The sequence below is a fragment of the Bombina bombina genome, chromosome 4, assembly GCF_027579735.1.
Source record: "Bombina bombina isolate aBomBom1 chromosome 4, aBomBom1.pri, whole genome shotgun sequence".
NCBI classification, from domain to species: Eukaryota; Metazoa; Chordata; class Amphibia; order Anura; family Bombinatoridae; genus Bombina; species Bombina bombina.
In genome coordinates, this window is record NC_069502.1 from 402,157,215 (window position 1) to 402,172,977 (window position 15,763).

At 33.2% G+C, this 15,763-nt stretch overlaps 1 protein-coding gene and 1 long non-coding RNA gene across 2 annotated transcripts in view; one reads left to right on the plus strand and one right to left on the minus strand.

The window, feature by feature from the left end:
• LOC128656335 (kininogen-1) overlaps window positions 1–15,763 on the minus strand; it is a 386,172-nt gene that overhangs the window by 70,185 nt on the left and 300,224 nt on the right. The window lies entirely within an intron of this gene.
• Window positions 1,958–12,049, plus strand: LOC128656337 (uncharacterized). Its single transcript, XR_008401992.1, has 2 exons — window positions 1,958–2,029; window positions 11,963–12,049. It is a non-coding gene; the product is annotated as an uncharacterized LOC128656337 (long non-coding RNA).

Below are 15,763 nucleotides of genomic sequence, written 5' to 3' on the forward strand. Positions count from 1 at the left end.
TGAATTACCTATCTGAATCATGAAAGAAAAATTAGGGTTTTAGTGCCCCTTTAAGATCAGGATTTAAACATAATATACCATTAGGAATTCCGTCAAATTAAAATATATCATTTGAAAATATTCTATTTGTCTCTTTTTTTGAAGGAACAATAATGCTATACTGCTTTCTATAAATTAACATATGTGGGAGATAACCAGAATACATACATATATGTAGATAACACACATCACACAACAACAAAACACACATTTATCTTTTTTAATAATCACACATTAATAATGTTTCAAAGTATAACAAGAGAATGAAGATTTGGAAAGTAGACAAGCATGTAACTAATATGACATAATTCTAAGCTTGAACCATAGGGATTGTGTCATTAGGACTTTATCATTAGGACTTTACTGCCCCTTTAATCAGTTTCTCACTCAATATTACATATACGTAGACGAGAGGTTTGGAAGATTTTCATTATTATTGCGATTTCAATGGTACACGTGAAAATATCGAAATATCGGCAATCACTTATATATGTCAGACTTTACTTTATCGTTTTGGAACAATATTGAAGCAACATTGCTCAATCAGATTCTATGCCATGTCTATGCATACATTATAGACAAGTATGCACTTTGAATCATGTTAGCGTGGACCTGTGTTTTTTAATATTAAATCGCATTTACTAAGCATTTGTTACCGATATGAACAAACACTAGGAAGATACACTGTATTTGTTATATTTTACACTTTAACACTTTCACATTACTATTTATTGGTGAAATACATAATTTCAACAAACAGACTAAAAGAAACCGACCACTTTGAAAGCATTTGTGCCGCTTAGATACAATCATGTGTATACAATCAGCAATCATTACGAATACGCTACCATTGGACATTTTGCACTATAAATCTTATTATTTATCATATATTTATAATATTGACATTTCATATTGTTTATAATTTATAGGTGATTCGGGTTACATGAGTCGGAATTGGCTCATCATAACGCCTCTTCGTAACCCCACCAACGGGGCACAGGTGCGCTACTATCAGGTGTACAGTTGAATCCGGGCTGTAGTGGAATGGATGTTTGGGCTCCTAAAAATGCGATTTCGAAGTCTGGATTGGTCTGTCCCTCCAATACAGCCTGAGGAAGGTGGCAAAGATCATTATAGCCTGCAGTGTCCTTCATAATATAGCTTAACAGGCAAGGATGCTGCAGGACATCCAGGTGCCCCATACCTCCAAAGAGAGGAGGAGAACCTCATCGTAGAGGGCCCATACAGGGACGAGGGGCTCAATGTCAGAGAGAACATCATTAACAACAATTTCCAAAGGTAAATACTTTAAGTTATATATGAGCATTGTGAAAATGAAATGAAAGTATAATCGTGTGAACATGTTAGGATTGTACAAGAAATAACTATATCAAAATATAAACTATTTTTTATAATCATAGGTAAATTATACATAATATGTCTCTGGCATTGGCTTTTGTGATGACTTTGCCACCTGATTTTTAAACACAACGTCAGATGGTAAGTATACACAATGTATGGACCAAGACTGGGGGGGGGGGGATTGGGGCACTGATCCATCATATGGCACACAATTAGTTTTCATTTATTCATTTTAGACATTATTAGATGTTAGTCTGAAAGGGATGAATGTAACAGAAATAAAGGGATACGCTGAAGCACATCGAATTGTCAAAGTCATACATCAGAGGTTGAGTATGCACAATGTATGTGACTCAGCTTCACACTTGATTGTTATAATAACATAACACAAAAGAGGCCACATACGCTTATTAAGCTATTGCTAAGAAACATTTAGGAAATAGTTAGTGTTAGGGGGAGGGATGCAGAACTATGTACCACTATTAGATATTTTATCTACACTTTATTCTCTATTAGGGAGATTTACTTAATCTACAGACTGAAAGTGAAGAATACCAATGTGATCATGTCTGTGGCACTGTCTTTCAACTGTGCTGACTTCAATAACATCTAAAGACACCTTGACTTTGTAAGTGTACACAATGTCTGGAACAAGACTGGGGGGAGGCAGGATACATCCTATGTGAAACAATTATGTTTCCTCTTATTCATTTATTGTAGATGGTATTTCAGACACAATAATTAAAGAATATTTGCACTAAATAGTATATTAGACATTCATTTCTCTCATTTTAAATGTTAATATGTAAGTCAACTCTTGTTTAGCCAATTAAATGTGATTTTAGTCAAATTATGTATACATAGATATCCAGTCTCAACCTGGCTTTAATATCAGAACAAACACTAACATTTATAGCATAGACAGAAGATGACCTTAGAATTATTATACTTACAGATTAAAATGTTTCATGTGTTATTAAATAACATTGTATGAGAATGGTGAAAGACAGCACCTCTCTTTTCCTTTCTGGGGCACAGGAAAGGGTTAGCCAAACCCCAATATGTATTCAAAATTAAGTAGTTTTCCAGCCTCCAGTCAAGTTAAAAAGACCTTTATTAATTTCTTACAGGGTCCATCACATTAACCAACAACGTTTCAAACCTATTTCAGGTTCTTAATCATGTCTATTGAATAGTATACAGGTGTGTCTTTTATACCTGTTCAATCTTTCATCAATTTGCACACTAGTGCCATCTTGTGGTTCAAATTTAAAATTACATGTGATAAATAAGTTTTTAGATTTATAATTTTTTATTCTTTTCTAAAGGATTTAAATGTGTTTTTTAACTCCTTATATTTATCACATGAAATATTAAAACCAAATTATAATATATACATTTAAAACCCATACACGTAAAAATATCAGAATCAAATTGCTACTACAGATATATGCTGCATTTTTTTAGAAAAATAATGACCATTCAAAATCTTTATTCAGACCTTCAGGTATCATTGTATTTAGTTTGTTTATCCAGTACATCTCCCTTATTTTAAGCATTTGGTCCCTGTCACCTCCCCTCCTGGGTCTGTCAACTTGTTCAATTACTTGAAATCTAAGTTGACTGATGTTATGACCCATGGAGAGGAAGTGACAGGAAACAGGGGCCTCCAAATTTTTATTCCTGATGTTAGACTTATGTTCAGTAATTCTAGTTCTTACTTCCCTACTTGTTTCACCTATATAAATTCTAGCACACGGACACTTGATGAGATATATAGCGTATGTGCTTCTGCATGTGAGATATTTCTTTATTGGATATTTAGTTCCCTTAATGGGATGAAAAAATTCTTTCCCTTTTATTATTGAACTGCAGTGGCTACAGTGTAAGCAAGGGTAACAACCCCTATTGTCAGACCCTATTGTTGTTTGTAGATTTTTCTTATTGCTACCTATGTCTGCCCTTACCAATAAGTCTCTCAGATTTTTCGTTTTTTTGTAAGCTACCATGGGTATGTTTTTGAATTCATCAACTTGAGGATTACAGTCTTTCAATATGTGCCAGTGTTTGTTTATAATGTGTGATATCTTTGTTCCTAAAGAATTATATTGTGTGACAAATATCATTCTCTTATCTTGTGTCTCCTTTTTTGTATTTTCTTTCTGATTTTTGCAGTATTCTAATTGTTTTGTGATTAATTCTTCTGGATACCCTCTTTTTTTGAATTTTTCTGCCATTTCTGTTAGTCTGATGTTACATTTCCTTTCGTCAGTTACTTTTCTTTTTACTCTTTTAAATTGGCCTTGGGGTATTGCTTCTATCGTTTTTTTTGAGTGAAAGCTGTCATATTGTAGTACTTTATTTTTGTCTGTTGGTTTTACATATAGATCGGTTTTTAAAAAGCCTTTTTCTTTATACACAAAAGTGTCTAAAAAGGCTACTCCTGTTTCCTCCATACTGAGTGTGAATGTAAGGCCAGCAACAGATGTATTGAGATGTTGTACAAATTGCAATAGGCTCCCAGTGTCACCCCACCATATGCCAAATATGTCATCCACAAATCTCCACCATGCTGCTCCATTTTGTAAAAATAATGGATGTGAATATATAAATTTCTCTTCTATGTGGGACATAAAGATGTTGGCATATGTTGGGGCAACACTGGAGCCCATTGCAGTACCTTGCTTCTGTAAATAAAAAGTGTCTTGCAATAAAAAATAATTTTGATATAATATAATAGATAACAGATTTATTAAAAATTGTATTTCTTGTTCATTATATTTATTGTTAGTTTTCAATGTATTAGTTACTGCCTCAATTCCACTTGTGTGCTTGATTGATGTATATAAGCTAGTAACATCTAATGTGTATAGGATGCATTTGTCTCCAATTTGTCCAATATCTTTTAATTTGGCCAGAAAATCATTTGTGTCTTTTAAATATGATGATGTGTCTAATAAGTAGGGTTGTAATACTTTATCTAAGAATACTGCAATTTTAGAAAAGATGGAGTTTACTCCCGCCACTATAGGGCGTCCTGGTGGATGAAGTTTGTCTTTATGTATTTTGGGTGAGATGTATATCACTGGTCTTACTGGGTTTTTTTCAATTAAACATTCTTTAAATTCATTTGTAATGATGCCATTCTTAATTGCTATATTTGTGATGTGTTCTATTTCTTTTCCTATTTGGATTGTAGGATCTCTAGTGAGGGCTTCATATACTGTGGTGTCATTTAGTTGTCTTTGTATCTCTTTCACATAATCGATTTTATTTAGTAAAACTACTGCACCGCCCTTATGTGCTTCCTTTATTGTGATTTCATTACTGTTTTTAAGTTTGTTAATAGCTTCTTGTTGTTTCTTATCTATTTGTACCAGTTCTCTTTTTTTGTTTCTTTTGAATAAGTTTTTTACTTCTTTTTGAACTAATTTTGCAAATGTGGCTACACTGTGTTGTAAGGGTGGATTAAATTTACTTTTTCCTTTAATGCCAAATATTTTAGGGTCATTGAATTTTATGTTCTTTTTTTTGTCATCAATCTTACTTGTGATAGGTGTTTCTATCATATTTTTAAATGTGGAAAAATGTACTTTAAGTTTCAATTTCCTGAAAAATCTCTCTAAGTCTTGTTCTATAATAAATTCATCATGTGTGTTTGGTAAGCAGTATGATAAACCTTTATTTAGAATTGCATGTTCTGTCTCTGATAAGGTGTAGTTCGAAATATTATGAACCAAGTCATCCTCCATGTTTCTTATATTGCAGTGTGACTCAGTATTGCTATTAATCAAGGTGTTGACTTTAGTGTTAGTTTGTATCTCATTCAATTTAATAGTGTTGTAGTTATGTGTGGTATTATCCCTTATTGAGTTCACATTGGTGGTGTTATCTTTATCTAAAGTGCTAATAATATCTTTACCAGTGTAACTATTTAAAGTGCCATCAATTTTTAAAGTGCTTGTGTTTTCTGCAGCATTGTTTATTAAAGTGTCGTGATTAGTTGAGGTGATATCTAGTTTTAAAGTGCATATATTTTCTACATTTCTACTCTCTAAAGTGCTCTCATTTTCAACATTGTTAGTTACAATATTCGCCAAAGTGTTATTTAGTACTATAGTGCATACATTTTTTTCAACATTACTTTTTAAAGTGCTTTGATTTGCAATACTTTTTTCATTGTCAACATTCAACAAGGGATTTGTATTTATGCAATATTGTGAGTCTTTAAATACATTGTTCTTTACTTTATTTTGTCCATCATTTCCTTCGTGAATTGTATCTTTTAAGTGTCTATACACAGTGTCTTTAAGTGCATTTACTTTACCCACACATGTTGCACTCCTGCTGTGTCTTGTTCGTGCTTCATTGGTGGTTAAGCTCGAGTACCTTGAATTTTCAGGATCCGTTATCTCCCCATTCTCTTTGTGTGTTTTTTCTGGTGTATTTTGTAGCTCTGTGCCGCTATTCAATAGCGGTATTGTCCCCGTTGGTATCCTCTCGTTCGTCGGGCTCTCTGGCGCTCCGGTTGTGACGTCGAAAGGTATGCGCCTCTTCCGATGCTTGCGCCCGGCGCGGTGTGATCTACGTCTGAATCCTCGGTTAAAAAACCGGCAGACGATTCTGAACCACTACCGCTGATGTCATCCTGAGCCGGGCGTTTTCTTGCTTCTCTCCTTCGATCTCTGATTTCTGCGTTGGGGGGTCTTTGGTTGCTGTTTCTCTGTCGCCATTTATAGACATTACCAGAAGAGTAATCCTGCTCGTCTCTTATGAATTTGGTTCTTTTGCGGCACTCCAGTTGTTTACGGTACTCTTGTGTTGATTTTTCCACTTCTTTAATTAATTTATTATATTCATCCAAGGAAATGTTGTGAATAAGTTGTTCTTTCTGTTTGTTGATGATTTCTTTGTATTTATTTATTTCTTTTTGTGCATATTCTACAGTCCATGTAATAATATCATATGAGCATTTGTTGAGAATGCTTTCAAATTTTTCACAGTAATCTTTTTTATCTGAAAAAAAGTGTAGGACAGGTAGACATCCTCAATCCTCTAGGTATCCTTTGGACTTTATGATATTCACTTAATGTTATGGCATGTAATTCTAAAATCATTTTTCTTTTGCTGTTTTTTTCAAAGTTTCTACTTGTTGCTTCCCCAGATGTAATTTGTAAAAAGTCTCTGTTACCTGATACCGTAGCATATACCTGTTGAGCTGATTCCTCATCATATGCAAATGTTTTGGGAACCACTTCAATTATTTTTTCAGCATTTTTTTCAGCCATGTTGTTTGTTTGTTTGATCCTCTATAGATGCAAGTGCTTTCAAGGCTCCAAAGTATTGTATGAGAATGGTGAAAGACAGCACCTCTCTTTTCCTTTCTGGGGCACAGGAAAGGGTTAGCCAAACCCCAATATGTATTCAAAATTAAGTAGTTTTCCAGCCTCCAGTCAAGTTAAAAAGACCTTTATTAATTTCTTACAGGGTCCATCACATTAACCAACAACGTTTCAAACCTATTTCAGGTTCTTAATCATGTCTATTGAATAGTATACAGGTGTGTCTTTTATACCTGTTCAATCTTTCATCAATTTGCACACTAGTGCCATCTTGTGGTTCAAATTTAAAATTACATGTGATAAATAAGTTTTTAGATTTATACATTTTTATTCTTTTCTAAAGGATTTAAATGTTTTTTTTAACTCCTTATATTTATCACATGAAATATTAAAACCAAATTATAATATATACATTTAAAACCCATACACGTAAAAATATCAGAATCAAATTGCTACTACAGATATATGCTGCATATAAAATGTATATATTATAATTTGGTTTTAATATTTCATGTGATAAATATAAGGAGTTAAAAAACACATTTAAATCCTTTAGAAAAGAATAAAAAATTATAAATCTAAAAACTTATTTATCACATGTAATTTTAAATTTGAACCACAAGATGGCACTAGTGTGCAAATTGATGAAAGATTGAACAGGTATAAAAGACACACCTGTATACTATTCAATAGACATGATTAAGAACCTGAAATAGGTTTGAAACGTTGTTGGTTAATGTGATGGACCCTGTAAGAAATTAATAAAGGTCTTTTTAACTTGACTGGAGGCTGGAAAACTACTTAATTTTGAATACATATTGGGGTTTGGCTAACCCTTTCCTGTGCCCCAGAAAGGAAAAGAGAGGTGCTGTCTTTCACCATTCTCATACAATACTTTGGAGCCTTGAAAGCACTTGCATCTATAGAGGATCAAACAAACAAACAACATGGCTGAAAAAAATGCTGAAAAAATAATTGAAGTGGTTCCCAAAACATTTGCATATGATGAGGAATCAGCTCAACAGGTATATGCTACGGTATCAGGTAACAGAGACTTTTTACAAATTACATCTGGGGAAGCAACAAGTAGAAACTTTGAAAAAAACAGCAAAAGAAAAATGATTTTAGAATTACATGCCATAACATTAAGTGAATATCATAAAGTCCAAAGGATACCTAGAGGATTGAGGATGTCTACCTGTCCTACACTTTTTTTCAGATAAAAAAGATTACTGTGAAAAATTTGAAAGCATTCTCAACAAATGCTCATATGATATTATTACATGGACTGTAGAATATGCACAAAAAGAAATAAATAAATACAAAGAAATCATCAACAAACAGAAAGAACAACTTATTCACAACATTTCCTTGGATGAATATAATAAATTAATTAAAGAAGTGGAAAAATCAACACAAGAGTACCGTAAACAACTGGAGTGCCGCAAAAGAACCAAATTCATAAGAGACGAGCAGGATTACTCTTCTGGTAATGTCTATAAATGGCGACAGAGAAATAGCAACCAAAGACCCCCCAACGCAGAAATCAGAGATCGAAGGAGAGAAGCAAGAAAACGCCCGGCTCAGGATGACATCAGCGGTAGTGGTTCAGAATCGTCTGCCGGTTTTTTAACCGAGGATTCAGACGTAGATCACACCGCGCCGGGCGCAAGCATCGGAAGAGGCGCATACCTTTCGACGTCACAACCGGAGCGCCAGAGAGCCCGACGAACGAGAGGATACCAACGGGGACAATACCGCTATTGAATAGCGGCACAGAGCTACAAAATACACCAGAAAAAACACACAAAGAGAATGGGGAGATAACGGATCCTGAAAATTCAAGGTACTCGAGCTTAACCACCAATGAAGCACGAACAAGACACAGCAGGAGTGCAACATGTGTGGGTAAAGTAAATGCACTTAAAGACACTGTGTATAGACACTTAAAAGATACAATTCACGAAGGAAATGATGGACAAAATAAAGTAAAGAACAATGTATTTAAAGACTCACAATATTGCATAAATACAAATCCCTTGTTGAATGTTGACAATGAAAAAAGTATTGCAAATCAAAGCACTTTAAAAAGTAATGTTGAAAAAAATGTATGCACTATAGTACTAAATAACACTTTGGCGAATATTGTAACTAACAATGTTGAAAATGAGAGCACTTTAGAGAGTAGAAATGTAGAAAATATATGCACTTTAAAACTAGATATCACCTCAACTAATCACGACACTTTAATAAACAATGCTGCAGAAAACACAAGCACTTTAAAAATTGATGGCACTTTAAATAGTTACACTGGTAAAGATATTAGCACTTTAGATAAAGATAACACCACCAATGTGAACTCAATAAGGGATAATACCACACATAACTACAACACTATTAAATTGAATGAGATACAAACTAACACTAAAGTCAACACCTTGATTAATAGCAATACTGAGTCACACTGCAATATAAGAAACATGGAGGATGACTTGGTTCATAATATTTCGAACTACACCTTATCAGAGACAGAACATGCAATTCTAAATAAAGGTTTATCATACTGCTTACCAAACACACATGATGAATTTATTATAGAACAAGACTTAGAGAGATTTTTCAGGAAATTGAAACTTAAAGTACATTTTTCCACATTTAAAAATATGATAGAAACACCTATCACAAGTAAGATTGATGACAAAAAAAAGAACATAAAATTCAATGACCCTAAAATATTTGGCATTAAAGGAAAAAGTAAATTTAATCCACCCTTACAACACAGTGTAGCCACATTTGCAAAATTAGTTCAAAAAGAAGTAAAAAACTTATTCAAAAGAAACAAAAAAAGAGAACTGGTACAAATAGATAAGAAAGAACAAGAAGCTATTAACAAACTTAAAAACAATAATGAAATCACAATAAAGGAAGCAGATAAGGGCGGTGCAGTAGTTTTACTAAATAAAATCGATTATGTGAAAGAGATACAAAGACAACTAAATGACACCACAGTATATGAAGCCCTCACTAGAGATCCTACAATCCAAATAGGGAAAGAAATAGAACACATCACAAATATAGCAATTAAGAATGGCATCATTACAAATGAATTTAAAGAATGTTTAATTGAAAAAAACCCAGTAAGACCAGTGATATACATCTCACCCAAAATACATAAAGACAAACTTCATCCACCAGGACGCCCTATAGTGGCGGGAGTAAACTCCATCTTTTCTAAAATTGCAGTATTCTTAGATAAAGTATTACAACCCTACTTATTAGACACATCATCATATTTAAAAGACACAAATGATTTTCTGGCCAAATTAAAAGATATTGGACAAATTGGAGACAAATGCATCCTATACACATTAGATGTTACTAGCTTATATACATCAATCAAGCACACAAGTGGAATTGAGGCAGTAACTAATACATTGAAAACTAACAATAAATATAATGAACAAGAAATACAATTTTTAATAAATCTGTTATCTATTATATTATATCAAAATTATTTTTTATTTCAAGACACTTTTTATTTACAGAAGCAAGGTACTGCAATGGGCTCCAGTGTTGCCCCAACATATGCCAACATCTTTATGTCCCACATAGAAGAGAAATTTATATATTCACATCCATTATTTTTACAAAATGGAGCAGCATGGTGGAGATTTGTGGATGACATATTTGGCATATGGTGGGGTGACACTGGGAGCCTATTGCAATTTGTACAACATCTCAATACATCTGTTGCTGGCCTTACATTCACACTCAGTATGGAGGAAACAGGAGTAGCCTTTTTAGACACTTTTGTGTATAAAGAAAAAGGCTTTTTAAAAACCGATCTATATGTAAAACCAACAGACAAAAATAAAGTACTACAATATGACAGCTTTCACTCAAAAAAAACGATAGAAGCAATACCCCAAGGCCAATTTAAAAGAGTAAAAAGAATAGTAACTGACGAAAGGAAATGTAACATCAGACTAACAGAAATGGCAGAAAAATTCAAAAAAAGAGGGTATCCAGAAGAATTAATCACAAAACAATTAGAATACTGCAAAAATCAGAAAGAAAATACAAAAAAGGAGACACAAGATAAGAGAATGATATTTGTCACACAATATAATTCTTTAGGAACAAAGATATCACACATTATAAACAAACACTGGCACATATTGAAAGACTGTAATCCTCAAGTTGATGAATTCAAAAACATACCCATGGTAGCTTACAAAAAAACGAAAAATCTGAGAGACTTATTGGTAAGGGCAGACATAGGTAGCAATAAGAAAAATCTACAAACAACAATAGGGTCTGACAATAGGGGTTGTTACCCTTGCTTACACTGTAGCCACTGCAGTTCAATAATAAAAGGGAAAGAATTTTTTCATCCCATTAAGGGAACTAAATATCCAATAAAGAAATATCTCACATGCAGAAGCACATACGCTATATATCTCATCAAGTGTCCGTGTGCTAGAATTTATATAGGTGAAACAAGTAGGGAAGTAAGAACTAGAATTACTGAACATAAGTCTAACATCAGGAATAAAAATTTGGAGGCCCCTGTTTCCTGTCACTTCCTCTCCATGGGTCATAACATCAGTCAACTTAGATTTCAAGTAATTGAACAAGTTGACAGACCCAGGAGGGGAGGTGACAGGGACCAAATGCTTAAAAGAAGGGAGATGTACTGGATAAACAAACTAAATACAATGATACCTGAAGGTCTGAATAAAGATTTTGAATGGTCATTATTTTTCTAAAAAATGCAGCATATATCTGTAGTAGCAATTTGATTCTGATATTTTTACGTGTATGGGTTTTAAATGTATATATTATAATTTGGTTTTAATATTTCATGTGATAAATATAAGGAGTTAAAAAACACATTTAAATCCTTTAGAAAAGAATACAAATTTATAAATCTAAAAACTTATTTATCACATGTAATTTTAAATTTGAACCACAAGATGGCACTAGTGTGCAAATTGATGAAAGATTGAACAGGTATAAAAGACACACCTGTATACTATTCAATAGACATGATTAAGAACCTGAAATAGGTTTGAAACGTTGTTGGTTAATGTGATGGACCCTGTAAGAAATTAATAAAGGTCTTTTTAACTTGACTGGAGGCTGGAAAACTACTTAATTATTAAATAACATACTTGCTTTCATATTCTAAATAATGCTCTTTTTGTTTTTTCTTACAGATTTTCAAGTTTGCTGAATTAAAAAAAAAGGATTTATAGTTATTGTTAGTGTTTTCTTAGTTATAAAATAAATATCTTTACATTCTATTTTGTTTTTTTTATTTAAAAATATATTTTTCAAAATCATATAAAATATATATTTGGATATATATATATATATATATATATATATATATATATATATATATATATATATATATATATATATATATTAATTAAAATTATGGGGGAGATAAAAAAAACTGAAATTAAAATTCTCCATGTCTCAAAATTAAATCAATATAAATATTTGCATAGGAAATTAGCACATCTAGGCAAGATTCCCTGCTTGCTTTTTCCCAGAAATACTTCATATACAATATTACCAATGCACAAGCGAATTCTGGGTAAGATATGCAAATTATATATGCAAATTCTCATTTTCTTTGCTTCAAATACTGTTTTAACACAGTGATCCTTTTAACAGGATTATTGCAGCAATCCAGAAATCACTCACTAGACAGCCTGTTTCGTTCTTTTCGGAACTCATCAGTAGGAGATAGATTTCTGGTTGCTGCATTGGTAAAGCTACTTTCAGGGTTAATCCAAAATGCATTACAATTATGGGGGAGATAAAAAACTGAAATTAAAATCCTCCATTTCTCAAAATTAAATCAATATAAATATTTGCATAGGAAATTAGCACATCTAGGCAAGATTCCCCGCTTGCTTTTTCCCAGAAATACTTCATATACAATGGGTAAGATATGCAAATTAGATATGCAAATTAGATATCCAAAAAGAACGAAACAGGCTGTCTAGTGAGTGATTTCTGGATTGCTGCAATAATCCTGTTAAAAGGATCGCTGTGTTAAACAGTATTTGAAGCAAAAAACCTGAGAATTTGCATATCTAATTTGTATATCTTACCCAGAATTCTCTTGTGCATTGGTAACATTGTATAAGAAGTATTTCTGGGAAAAAGCAAGCAGGGAATCTTGCCTAGATGTGCTAATTCCCAATGCAAATATTTATATTGATTTATATATATATATATATATATATATATATATATATATATATATATATATATATATATATATATATATATATATATACTCTATATATGTATATGTGTGTGTGTGTGTTTATTTATATATATATATATATATATATATCTTTATATCAATCCTAGTAAGACACTAACAAACACATCCTTCTAATCTAATATTAGAAGGATATGGAATGAAAAGAAATGTCTCATAACTGGTTGTTAAATGTTCTATTTTACAAGCACATGCCTGCTATTATATTTAATACATTTAACTTGTTTTAAATTTACTTTAAAATATCAACACAGCTCCAGCAGATGAGTTTTAAAGTCTTGTATTGTACCAAAGCTAAGGTGGGGATAGATACAGTCATATAATGAATTGTGGTTTGGGGATTTAGAGCTGTACAATTCAGAACATTTTAATTAAGAGTTAATGACGAGGCTATGCAGTATAAATTTGAAGTTAAAATAATATCTCTACATATTATTATTATTATTATTATTATTATTATTATATTTTGTCTCTCAACTTTTTTTATGTCCCTTTAAGAAATGTGTAGGGGAGAAATTGCTATATTAAAGTGACAGTCTATCTTAATTTCCTAATTTAATTATAATATATATCATTCACATTTGGAGAAAATTGTAAGAATAACTATTTCTCCAAAATATAGCTTAGTTATTATTTTATCGTTAGTTGCAAGATAACATAGGTAGTTTAAAATATCTTTAAATAAAACATTATAGCTAAGTTTCTTTTCACATTTAAACACAGCTAGTTTTTGTATGCCATATTGATGAGAGAGTGTTCACTCCCGTGGAGTCATTTAAGAGTCTGTACTGATTCATTGAAAAGGTCCGTCAAAGGATGGAGATAAGTGGCCAGTTTACATAAGCTTACATACAAGGTCCTCACACAGGTCAAATGTATATAACAGGGTTGAGTATGCAAAAATGTGGAATGGGTAATAAAGTTAATATCTATTTTGTGTAGACTGTCCTTTTAAATGTATATAACCTTTGACTGTGTCTAGACTAATACATTTTAATTTATTCTTAGATTTAGACATGACTTCATCTAATTCTTATTTTATTCAAACATTACCTATGCAAATTTACTATTAGAATTGTGTGTATTACATGCATTCATCAATGAGAAGAACAATATTCTAAAAGTAAATATGTAACTATTTAGTTGGTGTTAATCGCTTGTGATCTCTATTTAATTTTTATTTTATTGACAGGGACATGCAACCCAAAGTTCATCCTCCATGATTCAGACAGAGCATATTTAAAAAAAGCCTGCATTGGGGGCGGAGCCAGCTATCCAAGGAACAAGACGTGCCTGTGTCAAGCTCCTGGCTATAATTTGTTATAAACATGGATATTTGTACCTATATGTGTATTTTGGGAACCGAAAATAGAACCTAATCGTGCCTTGTTGATTTTATTAGAGGTGTGGGAGTTCGTTGAGATGTTGGTGCAGCTCCTCCATAACCACTTTCGCAGCCTTGCACAAGTTTTACATGAGGCTCTTATTAACAAGGCATCTGCTAATAGCGCCTATGAGCAAGAGGGCATGCATGCAGGATCATGGTATTTAACTGTAGCTCAACAAGTTGGATCCACTGATGGTCAGGTTACTATCTCCTTTCAAGCTATAGCAGTGCTTGAGAACACGCAAGAAAATGGGACAGGCAAGCTCACCGTTAGGAGTAATCGGGTAGACACGGCAAAGGCTTTGGGCTTGCTGCACTCTGTGTTGGTGAGTTTTCTTCTTGATTGCCCTAACTTGGACTATTCGCTGGCAGCGCTCGCTAAGTGGCTATATAAAGTGCCCCACATTTTGGCGGGTCTAGAGAGGAATATGGATCTCATGGCACTTGGGACTGGGGCGTTGGCCCTGCTGGATGTCCGAGCTGTTGTGCTGGATCACGCGGAGGTTTTGAATGCAGGTCCTATGTTTCTGTCGGCCTTAGCGTATTGCCAGAGCCGTTATGGAGTTGGCTAAATTAAGGTCACTAGATGTGGTTCTTAGTCGTCTCGGATTCCACCTAATGTAAATGGGACCTTATATCTTTGTGAATGTTTGGAGCTGCTCGGATTTCAAATAACAGGCATATATTGAGTTCCAATGCCATGTTTGATTTTTGCTTTGGGACATGGAACTTACTAAGAGCGAGCCAGGACACTTTTTTATTCTGGATGAAGGTACTACGCTGGATGTTGGAGTATGTGTGTACTTGGAACCCTATTTAATTAGCGGATGAGTCTGAGATAGCTATAACCCTTTGCCCACTAATGTGAAAATAGCGATCTTGCCACATTGACAATATTTCTTGGTTTCTCTTTATACTATTGTGGACTTAACCACTGTGCATATTTTGAATGTTTATAGCCTTGTAGGAGTCTGCTTGTCGCAAGTTTATTGTAGTCTGCATGAAGGCTATGTGAATTTTGTATGTTTTACCCTTTATTGTTAGCGGGACTGACTTATATGTCTCAGCAAGTACTCTATTGGATTTATAGCCCTCCAAGAGTCTCTATCATATTCCTCTGTGACATCTGTATATGTATGGATCTGTTTTGCCCTACATGAGTTACACCTCTACACCAGTGACGTGTAGTGACGTCGGAGGCTGGTGAGGCACTGGCTATGATATGCCTGAGAAACTCCTATATGAACACAATATAGGTATCTTAAATTTACGATTAAATTGGCAGGTTGCACAATGACGATTAGCTTTGATTTTTACTCATTCAACGCA